This window comes from Cavia porcellus, unplaced genomic scaffold, assembly GCF_034190915.1.
Source record: "Cavia porcellus strain 051 isolate PalLab524CR breed Dunkin Hartley unplaced genomic scaffold, mCavPor4.1 scaffold_43, whole genome shotgun sequence".
In the NCBI taxonomy this organism is placed as follows: Eukaryota; Metazoa; Chordata; class Mammalia; order Rodentia; family Caviidae; genus Cavia; species Cavia porcellus.
This window is the reverse complement of record NW_026947526.1, coordinates 693,392-714,855: the sequence shown is the minus strand read 5'-3', so window position 1 is coordinate 714,855 and position 21,464 is coordinate 693,392.

Genomic DNA, 21,464 nt, shown 5'->3' with positions numbered 1-21,464 from the left:
ACATTGTTTAGTTGAGAAGACTAGAAGACAGCTAGGAATATAAACAGTTCTCACTCGAGGCCAAGCAACACTTACCCATGAAATTGATTTGTCTAACAGGGGCATAGGTCATCAAAATATGAGACACTTTCATGTATTCATGCTTGAAGGTCTGAAAAGGTCAAGCACATAAAATCAAGCCCTTCAATTGTTTTAAGTGGTCAGTTTTCTAGCAATCATATTACATTAAATAAAAAATTAAAACTGCTCTTCATTCATAGATTTTTGTAGAGGTATTGGAAAAATTTATGCCCATAGATCCATCCTAAAAAAACAATATACACGGAAATAGATCTAACAAATTAAAAGACCTCTTCTTGAAAACTATTGCTTTCTAAAAGATAGATGGAAAAAGATATAAAAAATGGGTTGATATCTGTTATTCTTGTGGCAGAAGAATGAATATTGTAAAAATGTTCATGCTTCCAGAGCAATTATAGAGATTTAATGCAATGCATAGAAAAATTATGGCAGCATATCTCACAAAATTAGAGAAAATATTCTAAAGTTTATTTGGAATCAGAAAAGACCTAGAATACCAGAAATATTTCTGAGAACAAAGCAAGGCAAGGGACATCACAATCTCTGACTTGAAATGGGACTGCAAAGCTACTGTGATTAAAAGAAAACATTTTGCTATTGGCAAAGCAGAAGAAAATCACCCAAGAATCAGTGGAACGATTTGGAATATGCAGAAATACTTTCAAGCACAATCAGTCAGCTTATCTTTGAAAATGGAGCCATAGACTTTCTCTAGAAGAATGAAAACCCCATAAATGGTTTTGGAAAATCTGGCTCCCACATCCTGAAAATTAAAACCAAATCTATGTTTTCCAGCATGCACTAAATTATAGTTGAAGTAGATCAAATATATAAATAGTAAAATCAAAACCCTAAATGTACAGGCAGATAGAATAAGAAGCCTTGATGACCCTGGTATAGCTTGGCTTTATGAACAAAATCTCAATTGCACAGAAAAAAATCACAAAGCATCCACAACTGTGACCTTTTCACTGAAAAGTTTTTTCACTATAAGAAAAGCAAATCATAAGATGAAGAGAAAACCCATAGTGTGGTAACTAACATTTTCAGCATTTTATCAGAGAAGGAACAAATATCTAGACTATATAAAGAAATAAAATAAAAATCAGACCTCCTAAATTTAAAGATCAATGAATAATACAGGTATCTAAAATTAATTAGATATTTGTCAAATGAAAAATTTGAAATACCAAATTTATATATGAAAAAATTGTTAAGCATCTCTGGTCATTGGAGAAACATGAATAAACGAATGCTAGATTTCCATGTCAATCCAAAGAAATACATGTTAGCAATAAATCAACCAAAAACAAATTCTGGGGAGCTCTGTAAAAAAAGCAAACCTTCTACACTGTTGGTGCGAGGGTAGAGTGTTGCAATCAGTGTCAAAATCACTGTGGAGATTCCTCAGAAAATCAAAATTATGGGCTACAATTTTCCTACGGGGACAGGGCCTGTATTGCAAGGGCAAGGTTGTGAGTTCAAAGCCTGATATCAAAAAAGAAAAAGAAAATTAAAACTATTCTTCCCTTTTGACTCATTGAATATCCTAACTTGATATTTTACTGAAATAACAAATAGCATCAGACCACAGTAATATATTCACATATATGTTTACAGTGCCTCAATGTGTAACACATAAATCTTAAAGGCAGCTTAAATTTCCACCAGTACATCAGAAGTAAAGGACATGTGGTAATTTTAGGCATTGGCGTACTATTCAGACATTAAGAAGAGTAAACTTGATACAATTTTTCATTACCTCAATACAATGTACTTAAGTGAAATAAATCAGAATCACATGTATAAATATTGCATTGTCTGTCTTGTGTGAGAAACTGAAAATATATTGAAAGTTACTGTAAGTACATTGTCTGTCTGGTTTGAGAAATTGAAAGAAATAGGGCCCAATTATTATAAAAGACATTGTGAAATAGGAAGAAAATTTTCAAATTTAAAGTGCAAAAGAAAGAAGAGTAATATAAGGACTGAAATACAAAAAATACAAATAAAGATGTTGTAAATAAGGAGGGGAAGTGTAATCGATGAGAGATTACTGGAAAAGGAAATAAAAACAATAAAGATAAATCATGTAAAGAACAAAGTCCCTATAATGAATGTGATCATTTTTATGACTAGAATATAATAATCTTCATAGATTAAAAAATATTAAATTAATAAAAGATTAACCCAAACATTATCATACTTGACAAATTTTCAGACCAATATCAATACTATAAATTTAATTTCTGACTGTATTTATTAAATCTACTTCTAAAACAAAGCTTGAGAGTCATTGAAATGCACATTTTCTTGGATAATTTTCAGATTAGCAAACAATACTGTTCAACAAATACAACCTACTTTTCTTGATAGTTCCGTCTGGGTGAGATTTTTGACCTCTTGTCAGGGCCCCAAAATCACTGACCTCACACTGAAGCAGTTACAGAAGATGGACAATGTAGCCTTTTCACAATTTAATGAGAAGAAACATTTGATAGATGAGATATAATGGAATAAATAAAATACGCAAAAAGAGACAAGTAAAATTTTTTCTTTTGTAAATAAAAATTATATTTTCAAAACACAATCCCATTTTAATGTTTTTTTTTCTATTCATAGAACAGAATAAACAAGGAAAACTCCCATTTACATAGACAATTGTTTATCCTTCCATTTCTTAGCAGCAAATGGACTTTTCATGTGTAGAGAGATCACTACTTACATATGGAATAGGTTTTCTTCATTGAATCCTTCATTATCATACTATACATGGGCAATTCTACTCACCTACCCAAATGACGAAGACTGTAAGCAGTCAAATTTCAGATTCCCATTACCTAAAATACATAATGTTCTCCAGTTTCAAACTACAGTGCAACTCACACTGTTGATGGTCCCCCATCAACTCTTCAATATGTAAAATAAAATTACTCTGATTAACACTTTCTGAACCTTCTATATTCATATTCTCAAAATTCTCCTTCTGTGAAAGGACTCAGTGAACCTCCATTCATCCAGGTGTATGGCATGTGAAGTTCTTCTAAGACCAAGTTCAGCAACAAGACAATTGGAGATGAAACTGAACACCAGGGAATAAGAGAGTGTAAATGAGGGGCAATGGCAGAATCAAAATAATCACAGCATATTTTATGTAATATATATCAATGGAAAGTTAGAAAAAGATCACACATTCATCTCAATACATGCACAAAAATTATTTCACAAAGAATACACCTTTATGATAATCTTCTAACAAAATTGGAAAAGATGGTTTTTAATCTTAATCTGATAATCCAGATGTGACACCAACAGCAAACATCAGTCTAAGTGGCCCAAAAGAGGAAACTCACTCGGAATTCTGAAATGAGCATGAGTTGAATGCACTCTTCTCAGATGATGAATGGCAAATTAATATATGGAGAAAAGTTCAATATTCTTATCTTTTTAGAGATGCAAATTAACACAATTCAGATTCCATCTCACTACAGAAAATGGGAAATAATCAAGAAAACAATCAATAAAAACTGCTAAGAGAATTTGGGAAATAAACTCTTCTTCACTGTTTATAGAAGTGTGAACAGATACACACCTCTGGAAATCAATGCGGACATTCCTAAAACATCTAGTATTACAGGGCTCATGTGTCACAACTGTTCTCCAACTTAATATCTTCCCAAAATAATTTAATACATTTTACCAGAGTGAAGTATGTGTACCCATATTTATAAGAAAATATTTTGTAATGCTAAATTCTTCGGAACACCTCAAAATGCCCATCAACAGGTGAACATTATAAAGAAGGCATGATGTTTTATACACTGATGAAATACCCAGCCATTAATGATATACTTTACACATTAGTAGGTAAAATAATGCACTTTCACAATCTCCTTCAGTTACATAAAATTTTAAACTTGTGTAAATACTGCATGATCTCACTGGTGTGAAGATTTGAAAATGCAAATAGAAAGCAAATGTAAAATAGATATAATGAAATAGTAAGCAGTTTTTCAAAAACAAAGGATCAGTAGTGAAGGAGAGTATAAAAGGAAAGAAGGAGAAAAATGGAAAAACAGAAAAAATCATTGAAAATGAGGAAAGGAGGGATTGTAGAGAGCCAAACAGAATTACAAAAAGAAGAATCAGAATATATAATGTACAGATACAGTTTACCTGTGATGAATGCGAATATTAGGAATATCTCAATTGTAAAATTAAATAATAATAATAATAATAATAATAATAACAATGTAACTCCCATAAAAAATCAATGTATATTATATGCAAGTTGCAGTATACCCAAATGTAATCCACTATTCTGTGCAATTTACATGAATTTTAAAATCATTTTCAGATTCTATATATGTGGAAAGATTTATTAACTACCTTAATGTTTTCATTCAGCTATCTATCTAGCAAAGATTAAAAACTCTAGTTGTTTTTGGTTAAGAGAAACAGGCTAGTGAAAAAGAAATCTTTCTCCATCAGAATTAGATGAACACACACACACACACACACACACACACACACACACACACATGTCCAGATTCACTACAGCCAGTTATTTCTTGCCAAAATTCCACTGTTTGAATTCAGCATTTTAAATAAGATATTTTGAGGATTAATATCAACAGGTTGCTCTCTAAGTTTCCATTGGATCTTCAGTTCTATGGATTTGATCTCCTCTCATCCTGGGTCAGGTCAAGACACAGGTTTTATTTCCACCCTGAAACAAACTGACCTCAGGAAGACCTTCCTTGGTCCAGGAGTTGATATTGCCATGCTCCATCATCCACTATGTCCTACACAATTGTGTTTTAATTCCATACTTACTTTTGCCTATGACTGAGATGCTGGTACAGAACATACTCAATGTATCTCTAAGTTTTGTAGTATGTCCACTGAATCATGTTCTACCTCAGTCAGTATTCATGTTTGTTAAACAAGGTTAAAAGGACTCCATGGCACAGACTATGTTAGAGATGGAAACAGCCTCCTTATTCTCTGGAAACAGTCATGTGTATTACGTATGTCCATGTACAGATGTTCTGGAAACTTGAAATTTAATTCCTACCTTATGAATGCTTCTTTCTGTATTCAAATCATGAACTTCACACTTTGCTTCCAAAACATTCAGTGAATGCAGAGTAATCATGACTGTCTGAGTCAAAAGAAGAATGAGGATTGAGGAAAAAAATACCTTTCTATATAGAAACAGCAGATGAGCCTGTAGACTACACATGCACCAATGAAGTCACCATAAGGAGTGTCAAGACACGGAACTGCAGGAGAATTTGCTAAATGGGTGCTACTTTCCATGAAAATGATATTGCAGCTGGAACAGGACAGGGTACTGAGGTACCAACTGCCAGTCAAGCCTCATGGCATACATCTGAAGGAATCAGGCGGAAGCCAATACACAGGTCAGGTCACAGACTTCACATATTTACAAGGAAACTCCAACTTCATCAGATAACATCTAATCTATCTGTCTCCATCTCAGAGCACCTTATCCCACACTTGCATTTCTAGCCTCTAGGTTGTTTCCTTGTGTATTTGATTCCTGCTCTCTGAGGAAATCATCCAGCAACCAGGCTCCAATTCTAGGGTCTTTTGTCAACAGATGCCCATGGGTCCAAAACATGGTAGCAAAAATATAAAGGAAGACTCCATATAATGAATTGTCCTCATCTCCCTGTGCCTCTTTCCAGTTGACAATGTACACAGCCTTCCTGCATCACCCAATAGCTGGTGATAAAAACCAAATATTTGAAAATGAAGGACAGAGAAAATGATCAAAAACCTCCACTGATGAGCAAGTTGACAGGTGCCTTTCCTGATTACATATGGGCTACTGCAGTGCTCCACAAGGGCATTAGTACACTTAAAATGAGGTTTCTCTTGTCTTTACAGAGCAAGTATTGACTAACTGTATTTTTTCCGAGTTTACTCCTACATGCAGTAAGTAAGATGGAAACTGTACGCCAGTGAATTCAGATTATGTAGTCTGGAAATGATTCCTAAACTGGGGGGGGGGGGTGTGAGAACAGGCCGGATATACTCAGAGTGTGAGATGAGGCCAATCGTTTTACTGCCTTATGAGAAAACAAGGCCTATTTTAACTTTTCAGGACAGATGTTGGAATCAAGGACATTTATGCAGATCTATCTCTTCAGCAGTGTTTTTCATTTGCAGACATGTTTTCACTGTGTTTCCAAGTTACCAAGCCTGGGTTTAATTTGCAAAGTTGAAAACCACTTGCCTCAGGTTCCCAGATTGCTTAAATCAAATGAAATCACCAACTTTCCTGTGTCTGAAACATTTTATTAAAAAATAATAAAAACATTAAAATTAGAGAATATAAATATGAACTACGTTGTAGTAATTCATGAGCAATATTCTATATCAAGATCAAGTGTGCAGAAATGCCAACTGCCTCAATATATATTACAATATTGGACAGTAATATATTTCAAACATGGAAACTTAAACAAATAACATTTTATATATATTTACAATTTTAGAATATATTGAAAAATGTACACAAGTAAATAATTAAATAGTACTAAATACAGAAATTAGCATAATAACCACAGTATAATCAGAATCTTGTGAATGTTTTCTCTTTCTCTTCATATCTCATACTGCCTTGAACTTACCCTTCTTGTCAGGTTGTGACATCACATGATGGCTCTCAAATGGAGCAACATGAGATAAATAATGACTCCATGTGACATCAGATTTATTTATGCTACTGAGAATGAAACATGACTTAAACTTTCTCAAAATTTATTTCTGAGTTTTATTTTAATATCATAAGATGCTGCTGAAATGCCACTGTGGAACATGTGCCTAAGTGGATACTATGAGAGTTTAGTAGTGCTATGCCCCAAAGACTGTACAGAGAGAAGCAAAAGTGGTGTAAAGGACTTGTAAAGCTAACACAAGAGGATTGCTGGAAGTTCAAGATCAGCCTGGACTACAAATGGAGCCCAAGCTTAGCCTGAACTACAAAGGGAGTTCATGACCAGCCTGGCCTACAGTGAGCCCAAAATCAGCCTGAAATTCATAGCAAGATTGTTTCAGACAAAACAAAACTAATGGTGCAACTCTCATGCATTGAATTCATGCACTTGTAGTTGTTACCTTATTTATTGCACACTGGTGATTCTTTCTTTCTGGTGTCATGATTTAAACATCACTTCCATCACTCACTAGTACTATTCTGGCAATCATATTCCATGCATTTTACTTTGAACCCTAGGAACTTATGTGAAATAATGATTTACTTGCATAATCAGGATTGTACTATTTATAAATTACTGCCTTAATCTTAGAAGGATGGTGCTTACATTTGTAGAAAATTACATGATGTGTAATAGGCAGTAGGAGCATACTTCTTTCAAAATAGAGATGATCGAGAAAGAGGAAACACATAAATTGGGCATGTTAAGGCAACAATAATGAACTCACACCTAGTATACACACTGATGCCTTCCAAAGATGAACACTTACATTGTGTACTAGAAACAGGCACTAATGCAATTATACATATTTTAAATTTTATTTTGCTTTTGTGATTATCATAAGCATATATACATAGTTGCATGTCATGAGCTGTTGTGAAGGACACTGCTAATGTGTTTGTGAAGATCCTTCTACAAGAATTAATTGATACACATCCAACTGGAAAAGAGTGTGAAAAAACAGGTGTCATCTATGCAGATGTTGGTGGATCAAAAATGTGGGGGAAATCCTTCAGAATCCTTGAATTAGCTTTAAAAACTATATTTTTAATAGTAAGCCTACAAATAGTTCAGCTAGTTATATGTGATACTGAAGTATAAAATGAATATGCTTTGGGATATCTCCATTTTCAAGTGTGATCGCTGGAAATTCTATGAAAGTATATTCACATCAATTATTTTTTTTGGTATTTCTACAGGTCTTGACTACAAGAGTAATTTGCAAAGTATTTTCAAAAAAGTCACTTACATATGTCCAATTTGTTTTCATAGTTCTGGCTTTCATGTATTTGACCATATGCAGGAATACTGAGTGCTTTCTCAGACAGCATACAGAGGCATAATTTTGGAGATGAGCATCTCTGCAATGGAAAATTTTACTCAACACATTTTTTCACAGCTATAACCCAGTGTGTGAGAAACTTAGCATTTATATAATGAAAAATTTGCAAGAAATCCTTCTCACATTAACTACTTACATGAAATGTTTTCCTGTTTGCATTATTTCATTATTTGATGGCATTATTTTTTTTTTATTTAAGAGGAAAAAGAGAAAAACACAAAACAAAACAAAGCAGTGTAAGGTTACACATAATACAGAACTACAAAAGAAAAAACATAACAGTAAGAAATCACCTGTTAATAGATTACATATTATCATCTTGGAAATCGTTGCTCAAATCACAGTATCAAAGAATACAAAGTAGACATTCAAACAGAGAGACTGCAAACAGCTGTGTTCAATGATCCAAAAACATTAATATAGTCAGCTATTTAACACCCCTAAACACACTTGCTGTTATATCCGTTAGAGCTCTTTTTTTTTCCTCCCTCTCTTTTTTACAACAAAATTTACACATTTTGGATTTTATTACTCCTTAGTTCTTATTACTTTTTTGGGGGGGGAGAGAATAAATTCAAATATGGCAAAACAAAGCTGTAGGTCAAAACCAAGGATAGACATAGCACATGATGTAGAACACAGTACAAGGTTATTAACAATGGTTATCAACGTTGTCTCTTGTTTCCTTAAAAGGAATTGTCTATCTCATTAGATATTATAAAGTTGGAAAAAACAGTGGAGAACAAGACCAATAAAACTTAGGCATTGTGAACATTACAGGACTTCCAAAGGAGACAATAGTCAAACCAGAATGGGCATCTTTGTGAATCTTATTGCCTTCAAATTAGTTGCCTATACCCTCAGACTTGCTACTATCGCACAGAATGGAACAGAGTCTAATCAGTCAAAACAAGATCGTGGGAGTATTACAGGACTTCAAAACAAGTTAATAGGAGATCGAAAAGAATTACTATTATATATCCTAATTTTTTAAAATTTTTCCCTTAATTAAAATAAACATCAGAAATAGCTAAATAATTTTTTAAAGAATAGTAGTTACCATAGTGTCTGTCTTTTTCCTTAAAATATTTGGATAAAACTTCATATAATATAGCTTCAAATATTTCCATATCAAGAAGCCCAGAATAAAGCCTTTCTAATTAATAAGTGAAAATTGTATAGGGCTTCAAGGCCACATAATGGGGAATCATGATTATCACATATTTTTATATATTTGAATCATTACTTACATTAGGGAAAGTATTCTGTATTCATACATGCGAGATTGATTTATTTCACTTATGAGTATGGTCTCAAGCTGCGCCCATTTATTGATAAATATCTCAATGCAATCCTTCTTTATAGCTGAATAATACTCCATTGTATAGAAATACCACAACTTTTTTTCCATTCCTAAGTTGATGGACACTTGGGTTGTTTCCAAGATCTGGCGATTACAAATTGTGCTGCTATAAACATAGGTGCACATATATCCCTGTGGTATGATGCTTTCAGTTCTTCTGGTAATATGCCTAGAAGTGGAATAGCTGGAATAAATGGGATTTCCAATCCCAACTTTTTGAGAAACCTCCAGACAGACCTCCACAAAGGCTGTACCAGTCTACACTCCCACCAACAGTGCAGGAGAGTTCCTTTTTCCCCACAGTCTCTCCAGCATTTGTTGTCGGTTTTCTTGATCCTGGCCATTCTTTCAGGAGTGAGATGGTATCTCAGTGTGGTTTTAATTTGCATTTCTCTAATGACCAATGATGATGAGCATTTTTTCATGTATTTATTTTCCATTTGCTTTTCTTCATCTGAGAATTGCGTATTCATCTCAGATGCCCATTTTTGGATTGGATCTTTGAATTTTGCAGGTCTGAGTTTTTTTAATTCTTTATATGTTTTAGACAAGAGTCCCTTATCTGAGAGAGAGTTCACTAAAATCTTTTCCCAGTTTGTGGGTTTTCTTTTCACTATGCTGGAGATTTCTTTTGACATGCAGAAACTTTTTAATGAGAAGTGGTCCCAGTTATTGATTCTGGGAAATATTTCCCGTGCAGTTTGAGTCCTGTGCATGAATTCTCTACCTACTCCTATGTCTCCAAGGTTTCTACCCAATTTGTCTTCCAATAGATTTAGCGTTTCTGTTTTAATATTCAGATCTTTGACCCATTTAGATTTTAATTTAGTACATGGTGATAGACATGGGTCTAGCTTTAGTTTTCGGCAAATGGAGAGCCAGTTTTTCCAGCACCATTTATTAAAGAGACTGTCGTTCTTCCAGTGAACCTGCTTGGCTCCTTTATCAAAGATAAGGTGGTTGAGTGTGTTTGTAGTTGTGGTTGTATCTTCTAATCTATTCCATTGATCTTCAGTTCTGTTTTGATTCTAATACCATGTTGATTTTACTACTGTTGCTTTGTAGTATAATTTCAAGTCAGGGATTGTGATGCCTCCTGCTTTGTCTTTGCTGCTTAGAATTGCTTTTGCGATTCTAGGTCTCTTCTGGTTCCAGATGAAATTTAGGAGTGATTTCTCTAGATCTATAAGGTATGTTGATGGTATTTCTATTGGGATTGCATTGAATCTGTATAAGAGTTTTGGGAGAATGGCCATCTTCACAATGTATGTTCTTTCTATCCATGAGCAAGGGATGTCTTTCCATTTTCTGAGATCATCTTCAATTTCCTTTTTCAGTGTATTATAGTTTTCACTGTATAAGTCTTTCACTTCTTTCGTAAGAGTAATTCCTAAGTATTTCATTTTTTTGCTTGCTAATGTGAATAGTCCAGTTTCCCTTATTTCCCTCTCTGTGATTTTGTTGTTTGTGTATAGGAATGCTATTGATTTCTGAGTATTGATTTTGTATCCAGCCACATTACTGAATTTATTTATTGTATCTAAGAGTCTTTCAATGGAGCTTAGGGGGTCTTCTATGTAGAGTATCATGTCATCTGCAAACAATGACAACTTAACTTCTTCTTTTCCTATCTTTACCCCTTTTATTTCTCTTTCTTGCCTAATTGCTCTGGCTAGTACCTCCAGTACTATATTAAATAGGAGTGGTGATAAAGGACATCCTTGTCTTGTGCCTGATTTTAAAGTAAAGGCTCTCAATTTTTAGCCATTTAGTATGATGCTGGCTGTTGGTTTGTCACAAATGGCCTTTATTATATTGAGGTAAAGACCATCTATTCCAATTTTCTGTAGAGTTTTTATCATGAATAAATGTTGGACCTTATCGAAGGCTTTTTCTGCATCTATAGAAATGATCATGTGATTCTTATTTTTGGCTTTATTGATATGGTGGATTACATTTATTGATTTGCGTATGTTGAACCATCCTTGCATTCCTGGGATGAATCCCACTTGGTCATGGTGTATAATCTTCTTGATGATTTGCTGGATCCTATTTGCCAATATTTTATTGAGGATTTTTGCATCTGTGTTCATTAGGGAGATCGGTCTATAGTTCTCTTTTTTAGTTGGGTCTTTCTCAGGTTTTGGTACTAGAGTGATATTTGCTTCCAGGAATGACTTAGGAAGGATTGCTTCCCTTTCAATTTCATTGAATAGTTTGAGGAGTGTCGGCATTAGGTCTTCTTTGTATTTCTTGTAGAATTCTGCAGTGAATCCATCTGGGCCTGGGCTCTTCTTGGTGGGTAAGGACTTAATTACATTTTCAATTTCAGTAACCGAGATTGGGTTATTCAACCATTTTACATCCTCTTGATCTAGCTTTGGCACTTCATATGCTTCTAAGAATCTGTCTATTTCTTCTGTGTTATCAAACTTTTGAGAGTAGAGGTTTTCGAAATAGGTATTGATGATCTTCTGTATTTCTATTGGGTCTGTAGTGACTTCTCCTTTTTCATTTCTTATTGCATGAATTTGAGCTTTTTCTTCCCTTTTTTTAATAAGGTTGGCTAGGGGCTTATCGATTTTATTTATTCTTTCAAAGAACCAACTCTTTGATATGTTGATCCTTTGGATTGTTTTCTTAGTCTCTATTGCATTGATTTCTGCTCTTATTTTTATAATTTCCTCTCTTCTTTTGTCTTTGGGCTTGAATTGCTCTTCTTTTTCTAGCTGTTTGAGGTGTAGCATCAAGTTATTTATTTGTATTCGTTCTGTTTTCCTGATGTGGGAACTCAGTGCAATAAATTTTCCTCTCAGGACGGCTTTCATTGCATCCCACAGATTCCGGTAAGTTGTATCTGCATTTTCATTTTCTTTTAGGTATTGATTGATTTCTTCTTTAATTTCTTCTGTGACCCACTGATTACTCAAGAGTGTGTTATTCAGTTTCCATGTGTTTGTGGGATTTTTGCAGTATCTTTTATCGTTAATTTCTAATTTCAGAGCGCTGTGATCCGATAACATTCAAGGGATGATTTCAGCTCTTTTGCACTTGTTTAAATATGTTCTGTGAGCTAATGTATGGTCTATTTTCGAAAATGATCCATGTACTGCTGAGAAGAATGTGTATTCTGATGTTGTTGGGTGGAACATTCTGTATATGTCTATCAAACCCATTTGTTCACAGGTATGTTTCAGTTCTGTTATTTATTTACTCATTTTCTGTCTGGTCGATCTGTCCCTTGGTGTCAATGGCGTATTAAGGTCTCCTGTTACAATTGTGTTACTGATAATTTGAGTTTTCATTTCTGTTAATAATTGACTTATATAACTGGGCGCTCTGGAGTTTGGTGCGTATATATTTAAGATAGTTATCTCTTCCTCTTGGAGTTTTCCCCTTACAAGTATGTAGTGACCTTCTTTATCCTTTATGGTCATTGTTGGTTTAAAGTTCACGTTGTCTGCAAACAGAATGGCTACTCCTGCCTTTTTTTGGATTCCTGCTGCATGAAGAATTGTTTTCCATCCTTTGACTTTCAGTCTGTGAGTATCCTTCTGGGTTAGATGGGTTTCCTTTAAACAGCATATGGTTGGATTTTGTTTCTTGATCCATTCTGCTAGTCTGTTTCTTTTGATTGGTGCATTGAGACCATTTACATTAATGGTTATTACTGTTAAATGTTGGTTAATTGTAGGAATCTTATCTCTCTGCTGTTGCATCTTTATCTTTCTGTTCTGTTTAATTATTTGCTTTGCTTAGTGGTTTTTTCCTTTGTGTATCTAAACTGTCTTTCAATATTTTTTGCAGGGTTGGTTTGGTGTTCATGAAGTTCTTCAGCTGTTCTTTGTCATGGAAGCATCGTATTTCACCATGTATTTTAAATGATAGTTTTGCAGGATATATCAGTCTAGGTTGGAAATCATTTTGCTTTAGGATCTGGAATACTTCACTCCATGCTCTTCTTGACTTTATTGTTTGTGATGAGAAGTCTGCTGTCATTCTGATAGGTTTTCCTTTATAAGTGATCTGTCTTTTCTCTCTGACAGCTTTTAATAATCTATTCTTGTTTTGGATTTCTGGGATGGTGATTATTATATGTCTGGGTGTAGTTTTATTTTGGTTATGACTATTTGGAATTCTATATGCTTCACTGATCCTGATGTCAGTTTCTGATCTCATGCTTGGGAAGTTTTCAGCTATTGCTTCTCTAAATATCCTCTTGATATCCTTTATGTTGTCTCCTTCTTTTTCATTAATCCCTATCATTCTTATGTTCTTCTTTGCATCATCTTGCAGTTGTTGAATTGTTGTTTCCTGATTCCTTGTTATTTTTAAAAGATCTTTCCTTTCCTGTTCACTAGCTGCAATCCTGTCTTCAAGGTCTGAAATTCTATCTTCACTTTCATTAAGGCGGTTTTTACAACTTTCAGTGGAGTTTTTTATTTCCTGTATATCTCTGTGCATCTGCATTATGTATTCTGTTTGTTTCTTATATTGCTCATCTAGGGATTCTATCTTTTTGCTTAGTTCCTCCAATTTTTTATCTGTGTTTTCTTTAGATATATTTAGAATCTCTTTCATTTCTTTTATCATTTCTTCTTTTATCTGGGATATTATTTCGAGTTTGAATTTCTTTAAAGCTTCCTGGAGTTGATTGTCAACTTCAGTAGCTATTGTGTCTGATATATGAGGAGGATGGGATGTATTTTCTTCTAAATACATTCCTCCTAGGGTTTCCTGAGATGGGCTGGAAGTTTGAGGTTGTAATTTGGTCTTTTGTTTTGTCATTTTCCTATATTTCTGTGTTTCAAGTGTTATTTGATAGCCTCCTCAGGATCTGTTGAAAATCCCCTTCTATGTTTGCAGCTACTGAGACTCTGGCACCACTCTACCCCAGGCCATTGGGCTTGCAGAACCAGTGGCCCTCCTCTGCTTGTTCAGAACTCCGCAGTTCCAGACAAGCTGGGCCTCAGGGACACTGTGCGCCCACCTGCCCCTTGGTAGATCCACAGCTCTTGAATCGCAGCCGGGTTAGCGTACTCACCACAGGCCGCAGTGCCTCAGGAGCCTGTGATCCCTCCCTGCTTGCAGAGATATCCACAGTCCTCCATACAAAGGAAGGGCCTTCTGCGGGCACTCCGGATCCACCCAGCTCCTCTGCAGGCAGATGGCTAGGCGTGGCTGGGCTGGGGGGGGGATAGTGTAGGCCCGCCCACCTGGTGAGCTCCGCAGACCTCCAGGTGTAGCCAGGATGGGGAGGCGGCTGTAGTGGCCTCTAACCCACTGCTCCACTTCAATGCACCCAGAAGCCTGGGGGGTCTGGAACAGTCTGAGATTTGGGCAGACTGTGCTGGCCACTCACCACAGGCCGAGGTGCCTCAGGAACCTGGGATCCCTCTCTGCTTGCAGAAATATTCACTCCTCCAGACAAAGGAAGGGGCTTCTGCAGGCACTCCGGATCCGCCCAGCTCCTCCTCTGCACGCCGAAGGCTAGGCGCGGCTGGGCACATGCCGAGGTGCCTCAGGAACCTGGGATCCCTCCCTGCTTGCAGAAATATTCACTCCTCCAGACCTGATGGCATTATTTTGCACTGAATGCTTTTTTCCATTGTTGGAATGCATAGGGTTACTTCCTTACATGAACTCTTTCATATCATTATAATCACTGGTGGTGGACAAATTTGCTGCATTGCTTACATGCATACAGATTCTCCCCCTTGTGGGTTCTTTCGTGTGTTCATCAGGTACAAAACTAACTGAATGTTTTCCCAAGTTGCTTACCTACATAGGGTTTCTTCCCATTGTGAAATCTTTGATGCGTTTACAAGCTATGGGCTTGGCTGATAGATTTCCCACACAGCTTACATACTTAAGCTTTTTCTCTGTATGGGATTCTAGGTCTCGAAAATGTGGATTATCAGCAGAGCTTTTAAATTATGACTTATATAAGTTTTCTCCCAAGTGTGAATTATTTTATGGACAAGATTACAATATTGAATGAATGATTTTCCACATTATGCACCTATACAGGCTTTCTCCCTACTGAGAGTTCTATCATATTTTTTATAACCTGTTTGTGTACTGAACATGTTTCTAAATGTCTTGCATGGTAAGATTTCTCCCTAATTTAATTTCTTTCTTGTTTCTGACAGTGAATGTGTCTGACTTTGCATTTCTGATGCTATATCTTAACATTAGGATGGCTACATGGATACAGGCCATGAACACAAGCACAATTTTGAATATGAATATATAGACACTTCTTAGTAAACTGATATAAGAGTTACAGATTCTGATGGGAAAAATTGTCATGAGGTAATTAGGTATCATCCATCAAAACAAGACATTGGTGGAGCAAAACATGGAAAAATGATATAGCATACTTAAATTTTCTTTAAAAAGTACAATATTTTAATTAAGGCTACAGGCAAATAAAATATTTATGTATAATTTATAAAAAAAGACAAAAATATTTTAGGATAATTCTGTTCAGGTTGTCTTCAAAAATGTATGAACATATATTGACAGAAATTATAATATTTTGGCATTTCTCCTCTACATGAGTATTTTGAAATTATTTTCAAAATAGTCCCTTACATATGTATGATTTTACTTAACTAGGATTACTTTCACACTTTTGACAATAACCATGTATACTGAATGATTTCCCACATTGCATACATAATCTCGGGACACAGTATGACATCACTCAGAAGGTTAGCAGCTGTCAGCTGAACTTTACCAAATCTTCCTTACATGCAGTTACTCCCCAATGTGAGAGGAATCTTATGTTTGCAAAAGGGAAATACTGCAGCAAATCTTTGCCACACTGCCTACATACATAGATATCTTCCTTGTGTGCAAAATTTCCCTATGGCATTTTTGCGTGCTACATACAATTTACCATTCTTCAAATGCATAGCATTACTACACAGAGGGAGTTCTTAATTTTATTGGCAATCTCAATGGTATGGGGAGTCTTCCTATATTCCTTATGTTCATAGGATTTTTTCCCATTGTGGGATATTTGATGTTATAAAGTGAGAATGTATCAACAAATCCATTTACTCATTTCTCATATAGATAGGGATTTTTATAGAGTGAATTATTTTCTATACAAAAAAGCTACCATTATAGCTAAAATACATCACAAATTGCTTACATCAATGGAAAGGGTTTATTTTCAGCACTTCTGCATGCTGAATATTTTGGCATATTGGTTGTACCATAGATGTTCTATGCAGTGTGAGTTCTTTCAAGAATAATAAGGTGACTGCTTTGACAGAAAGATTTCCCACATTGCTTACATACAAAGGTTTCTCCCCAGTGTGAATTCTATCATGTGCCTTACAAGCAGAGGCTGTCCTGAATGCTTTCCCACATTTGTTGCATGCAAAGTGTTTCTCCCCAGTGTGAGCTCTCATGATTAATAGAGCCACTATTTTGACTGAAAGATTTCCCACATTGCTTACATACAAAGGGTTTCTCCCCAGAGTGAATTCTGTCATGTGCTTTACAAGCAGAGGCCCTACTGAATGCTTTCCCACATTTGTTGCATACATTAGGTTTATCCCCTGTGTGAATTCTTTCATGTGTAATAAGGTTAGACTTTTGACTGAAGGATTTCCCACATTGCTTACATACAAAGGGTTTCTCCCCAGTGTGAATTCTATCATGTACTTTACAAGCAGAGGCTGTACTGAATGCTTTCCCACATTTGTTGCATACATAGGGTTTATCCCCTGTGTGAATTCTTTCATGTTTAATAAAGTCACTATTTTGACTGAAAGAATTCCCACATTGCTTACATACAAAGGGTTTCTCCCCAGTGTGAATTCTATCATGTGCTTTACAAGCAGAGACTGTCCTGAATTCTTTCCCACATTTGTTACATGCAAAGGGTTTCTCACCAGTGTGAATTCTTTCATGTTTAATAAGGTCACTATTTTGACTCAAAGATTTCCAACATTGCTTACATAAAAAGGGTTTCTCCCCAGTGTGAATTCTATCATGTACTTTACAAGCAGAGGCTGTACTGAATGCTTTCCCACATTTGTTGAATGCAATGCATCAACAATGTACGAGGAATTTTAAACATCCCCAGTGTGAATGTTTTTATTACTTTGACAGCCACTGAGTTTACTGAATGCTGTCCCACATTGTTTGCATTCATATGGTTGCTCTACAGTGTGAAGTTTCTTATGTTTTTTAAAGAAATTACTGTGAGATAATGCTTTTGCACATTTTTCATTTATATGATGTTTCTCTCTACCATATTTTCTAACAGGTTTTTCAATATTGGATGAAGAAATAGAATTATTCTCATAGTGTTTTTGTACATACAAGTTTGCCAAATTGTGTTTTGTCTTGGGGGTTTGAACACTGTTAGGTGTTGGGTGGGCTTTCACACTTTTGTTACCTACAAAACTTTTCTGCCCAGAGTGAGTTTTTTCACTAAGATCAGAACTCTCCTCATCATATTGCCCGTATTCACTGGGTCTCTCTACAGTCTTCCTCATTTCATGCTTCTGAAAGGACTGGAAGTCACTGCAGCTCTCTACATTTTCATTACATTTATATTGCTGCTCTTCAGTTCTCAAATAATTGTCTTTATCACATCTGTGAAGAAATACAAAAAAAGATATCAATCACAATGGAAAAGGCTCCATATTAGCAATAATTTTTATGATGACAAATATAGTTTGATTCCTGCTAAGTAATTCTGATGATTAACTGACTCACTGCCATGCAGGACTTCTTGCAAAATAGTATTCATTCTAAAAAATTTACTGGTTTTTTTTTTTTTTTTTTTTTTTTGCCAGGGATTGAACTCACAACTGCATGCTTGCAAGGCAGGCACTTATGCCCCTGAGATAAATGTCCTGCTCCATTTAGGCAATTTTAAATTGTTATGTGATTCTAATACTTAATATCATTTTAGGAGACTGGTGCAAATGAATAGCAAACATTAATCGGTTTTTTAGCTCTTCGTGTCTTAATCTCCCCTTTGTCTATTTAGCCTGATCATCTTTCTCATCTACAGAACATAAGGATTTCTGGTCATATATTATCTCTCTTTACTTTCACTTCTCAAATAAGTTTTTAATTTCTCATTTAAGAAAATCCTGAGTTGTAGCTAGGGATTTAGCTCAGCAGCATAAACACCAGCCTGGCAAGCATGAGACTGTGAATTCATTCCTCTGTACCAAAAAAGAGAGAGAGAGAGAGAGAGAGAGAGAGAGAGAGAGAGAGAGAGAGAGAGAGAAAACCTGTGATGTTTCCATTTCTATGTCTGAATTACTTTACTTAAGGTCCAATACTTCTTGTTTCTTGGGAAATGATATCATGGTTCCCTGTATAGCTTTTTTTTTTTTTTCAACGTGGAGTTAAACACAGGTCATAGAATGAGCTACATTTGCTGATCTATTATTTGTTTTGTGGAGAGAGATTTTTATTTACCATCAACTTGCCCAAGCTGAACTTCAAGTTATCATCCTGCTGATTCAGCTTCCCCAGCTGCTTGGATTGCAGGAATGCACCAACGTGGTGAGCTGACTTCATATTTTCTTTACCTTGGCATCCAGTGATGGGCATCTGGGCTCTTCTCAATGCTTAGCTACTGTGAGTTGATTCTTGTATTAGATATTGTAAATGCCCTTTCATGTGCTTTAACAAACAGCACACTCATGGATCACTAACATTTGATGATTTTAATGTATTTGACAATATACTGAGAGAATCATTACACATAATGACACAGTACAACCCACTCAACAGTCAGGAGGTAGAGACAGGATGATTGCTCTGAGTTTCAGGCCATTATGGGCATCACAGTAAGTTCAATGTCAACCTGAACTACAGTATAAAATCATGGCTCAAAAGATTTTAAAAAGTATATCATTGTGGATGTACATGTGAAACAATATGAAACATGTTGTTTTAATTTTCAGACCACTGAATATTTATTACCATGTTTGTATTTTATGTAACCATCAACAATGTATGAGGAATTTTAAACATGAAGTGTCAATATTCTATAGGATATTTTCAGAGTTCTTATTGTAACAGTAGAATTCATTTTTATTTTGAATTCTGATGCTATGTGAAAATAATTCTAGATCATGAAAGTCTCAGTATTCACATGTATACATAGATGGTATTTTGAAGATGGGTTTTTATCAACTTTCACAATTTGTTCATTTCCTACATATCAGAATACAATATTTATGTTTATTATCATACATTTCTATGATGTTGATCATGAAGGCAATTTATAAAATGATACATTAGATAGTGTTATTTACTATGTAGTATTAGAATTACCTCTCATTCTTATATTTCAATATGTTTCTATGGATTCCCAGATAATACAAAATAAAATCAAGTATATCTCTTGGTATTTTTCTGAGGTTAAGTAATGTATAACATGATCTCATTTCTTCAAGTTCCTTTGTTGTAATATGTATGCTCACACACTGACAATTAAGTAATGTTCACTTTCTCTTATGTGTTTCAGTCACCTTACATTCCTTGAGAAATTTTTTGTCCTCTTCCTTAATTTGCTAATTATTCCATATTCTTCCTGTAATATGGACATAGAAATAAAATACACTTACTATAACTGTACATTAAAACATCACTGATTTGATTTATACTCATAGTATAGTATAATCAGAGGAGATATACAAGCAAATGTTATTATTATCAAATATATTAAACTATCAATGCAATAATTGATGCCGTTAGTATAAACAAACATGTCATTCTTACTTGTTGCAGTAATATTCATATATGTTTCCCACATCACTCCTCTGTAGAGCTTCTTTTGGGATGGAGTCAGCAAATCTCACTCTTCTGGGGTGAACTTCAGAGCTACATCCTCAAAGGTCACTGTCTCCTAAATAATGACAACAGTCCTAAAGTTCAGGCACACACAACCTGATATATCTCAGTTCCTGTCATAAATAGTCTAACTGAAATTCATTCTTTCAAGTATTAACTGCATGTCATGGTCATCAAAACCCAAGGACATTCAAATACAGTCACCCAGTAACACTGATGCTAGACTATGACACTCTGCCATAGCAATCACAGAACTGTAGCATGGCTTGTCCTGCAGGGCCACCAATAGTGTAGTTTTTCACTTACTTTAAAGCAGAGCTCAAATAGTTAGCATGCAAAACACCATTCACAAAATATTGGTTATTCATAACACTGAGTTTGTCTTTCTTATCAACACCAATATGGTCTTGAATCTAGATTTATAAATAAATATTTAGTTGAATATGAAAAGAGATTTCTGAATGATTAAAATTTGATGACAGAAAAGTTTTATTTGACCATTCTATAGACAAGGAAATAAGGGAAAATGTAATTATAAATGTATAGCTCAGGGATACTAAATTATCTCCTTGTTCTTATATACTGAAAATTCCACTAGGGTGCAAAGGAAGATAATGTGGGTAAAAAACATATATGAAATGCTTGAAATGGAGTTAAAATTGAGGGATAGCAAAGTAACTGGTCACTAAATACAGAAGGAAGAGTCCAGTCCAGTGGAGTAGTACATGCTTGTACTCTCAGCCCTTGAATTCATGATGTAAGAGGTTTACCAGAAATTTCACGCTTGCCATGCATACAGTGCCCAGCTTGGGCTATGTAAAAAGGACTGTTCAGACTACAAAGTGAGGCCATTCATCAAACTCCCATACCAAATGAAAATTAAAATTAATTCACAGTCATTGACAAATCACAGCTTTGCACCCAGGATATATCTCAATGGTACAAGCACCTGTCTGATATTTGCAAGGGCCTGAGTACAATTTCCAGTACCAAAAAGAGAATAAAAGTGCACTTTTGATTAGTTCCAACAACTGTAGATGTAAATTAGAGAAAAAAGCCTACAAACATTGAGTATTTGTGTGCAAGG